We start from the raw sequence: 3,384 nt of genomic DNA, 5'->3' as shown, positions 1-3,384 counted from the left end.
GATTTCTTACCTTTGCCACTAAACAAGAAAACAAAAGAAATAAGGAATAATTCACGAAAAAAAAACCAACTCAAGAAAAAAAATCAAGTTCCAGTGTAGAGTTCGGTTACTCAAGTATTTTTTCTAGTTGACCGAACTCCACATATATATGTAATTATCCAAGAGTTCGGTTTGTCGAGGTTTTTTGTGAACAAACCGAACATATTGGACAGAGTTCGGTTATAAAAGTAGTCAACATAATGGGAAAAACAGTAATGTTCGGTTACATGGAAAATTTTGTTTTTCTTTTGAAATATGGGTAGAGTTCGGTTACATGACAGTTTCAAAAAAATTTGCGAAGCAACCGAACAGATTGGAAAACGTTCGGTTGTATGGGTACAAAAAATATAGGGAAAAAAAGAACAGTTCGGTTACATGGCAAAAAAAAATTCTTTTGTAGTACGGGTAGAGTTTGGTTACATGGCAGTTTTAAACATTTATGCGAAACAACCGAACAGAGTTTCTAGAGTTCGGTTATGTGGGTACTAAAATTTATGGGAAAAATAAAACAATTCGTTTAAATGGTCTTTTTTTTTGGTAATATGGATAGAATTCGGTTACATGTCAGTTCAACATTTTTTTGCGAAACAACCGAATTCATGAGTTCGTAACCTAGTTTTAAATCCTATACAACCGAACTGTTCTTCGTGCTCTTCATTTCATGGAGTTCAGTTAAGAAACTAGGGCAACAATAAAACACGTTCTAACCGAACTCAACACTGTAACTTCCATTTGAACCCTACTTTGATGATTTCTAATCAATTGAATCGATGAAAATCAAACTAAAATAATGGGTTTGTCGGGAAATACCTGCGAATCGGTCCCATGGCAGACTCAGGGTTGTTCTTGCGACTGTTACGCTGAATCAATTGTTCACCTTCCGGTTCAAGTTCTTCCTCAATTTGATTTGCTTGATTATCTAGATATCCTAATGGTGGACCTCTTCTTGGGAATCTTTTGGTTTTCTTTCGAAGGACCATTTATATAGTTGATTGATTAATCAACAATGAAAATTTTACGAATCGACGATTAATCGATGAAGACGAGTTTGAAACGAAGAAGAAGAAGAAGAAGGAGAAGAAGAAGAGGAGTAAACAGTTCTCCTTGCGGCAGTTTTTTTTTTTAGATTAGGTTTCACGATTTAAGGTAAGGTTAGTGTTAATTAGGATTAATGTTAATTAGGGTAAGGGGAAAATTAGTAAACTCGCTACTTTAGGACACCCCTTAGCATTATAGGGTAGATGGTCTTATAAAAAGGCTGGTCCCCGAAAAATCGTTCTTCTTTAAGAGCCACAACAAGAGTATAATGTTTTGGGTACTCACGGATACTTCAAATTTAGTTAATGGCGCTTGAACTGACCAAAACATTCCTAAAAATGAACAATTTACAGATTGACTTCGGTTTGGTTAAAAAGTTGGGCTATAACATCTGAAGAATAGGTAGCCGAACTCATCTGCAAGTGTAGTTCGGTTAATATTTCTGAAAAACACAGGTAGCCGAACTTAGCTTTAGTGGGGTTTTTTTTTTAGAGAAAAGTTCGGTTAGGAGAAGAAAATTGCGACGTAACCGAACTAGGAGTTCGTCTAGGAAAAAAAATTGCGACGTAATCGAACTCACTATGTAGGGTTTTCAGAGAAAAGTTCGGTTAGGAGAAAAAAATTGTAATGTAACCGAACTTTTTGTGGCGTTACCGAACTTTTTGCGACGAAACCGAACTATAAGTTCGGCTTGGACATTTTTTTTTCGACGTAACCGAATTTTTCTCTGAAAACAAAAACCTCCATTAAAGTTTAGTTCGGCTAGTTCGGCAAAAATTTTGACATAATTCCTAGCCGAACTTCTCTCTGTAACTTCCATTTTCAACTCATTTTGATGATTACTTCTCATTTTTTCAACGGAAAACGAATGAAAAGTAATGGATTTGTTATAATTTTGATTTTGTTGTTTTGTTAATGATTTAAATTAAGCTATATATAGAGGTGACGGTGGTGGTGATTTGAGGTGGTCGGTGGTGGTAGGTGGTGTTTGGTGGTAGTGAGCGGCGGTGGTGATGGGAGGAGGTGGCTATATATATACATAGCTGGTGGTGATGGGAGGAGGTGATAATATATATAGGTGAAGGGTAGGTTAGTCATTTCCACATTTTAGGACACCCTTATAAGTATAGGGTAGACATTCATATCACAAAGTAGTCCCCCTCCATTTTAGAGTAGTCCCCAAAAAAACGGTTCTTTACAAATTAAACACGATTCGAATTAAGTTTAAGTGTTTGTTATCTGCATTATAGTTTAAATTTTAATCTCCTAGCAAAGAATACCCCAATAATAAGAACTATCACCACAAGGTATACATAAAGCATAAGATCTATTGCCATCTCTCCTTCTAATTCTTGAGATTCGAATATACCTTCCTGCTTCATTCTCCCTTTCCATACATAGATATGAGGATTCACTTTCTCTTCTTGGCAATCTTCTTTTCTGACAATCACATCCCCTGCCTCCCCCAAAACTTCTATCATCCTTCGAGCAACATCAGCGGAAAACAACAACCACGAACGAAATCCTCCTTGCTTTCTCTCCTCCAATCTCACTCCCCGAGTTTTCATGGAAACATTGAAATTTTTTCTCTCTAGGTAGAGCGTTTTTCGCTCCTTCTCTCTCCACTGGAACTTCGCGCACAATTTTGATCCTCCTAGGTTATCGAAGAATTACAAAAAAAAAATAGTTATCTTTACAAATTTAGTTTTAGAATCTCTTTTAGGATTCGTCGCGTTGTGCTTTTTTTTCGTCAGGCTTTTATACTTTCGGGTTTGTATTTTCCCTATCAAAATTTTTAACGAGGTAACATATGCATGTCCAACATCTTTCCGGCGGTTTTATCATTTATCTTCTATTATTTGCGCTTTATTTTGTTGTGTAATATATTTAATCCGTTACCTGTAATATATAGTTGTTACGTTGTTGTAACCATGACTGCTACCGCCTAGGATAGTCCTTTATTTTATTTTTTTGATCGAAAGCCTAGGTTAGTCTCTTTAACGAAATCCCAATTTGCAAAACAAAGAAAGTTTGTGACTTTCTGCTCTGTTTCTATCCGAAAGAAAATAAAAAAATAAAGATAAATAACTGGTTGTCTTAAGCGGGTACGTGTACCACGTGCTATTCTCTAGACAAAATTGACAAATTTATGCATAAATAAATCACGCTCACCTAACCTCCAGTCTGTCAGTCTGTTACAATCGTAAAACTTAATGGGAAAATAGAAGGATCTCTATCTTCACTCAGATCATTGACATTGACAACATGATGTGATTTGTAGATAGTGTTAAAAGTGGTTCGATTCTC

Source organism: Papaver somniferum, chromosome 3, assembly GCF_003573695.1.
Source record: "Papaver somniferum cultivar HN1 chromosome 3, ASM357369v1, whole genome shotgun sequence".
NCBI classification, from domain to species: domain Eukaryota; kingdom Viridiplantae; phylum Streptophyta; class Magnoliopsida; order Ranunculales; family Papaveraceae; genus Papaver; species Papaver somniferum.
Note: the sequence above shows the minus strand (reverse complement) of the source record.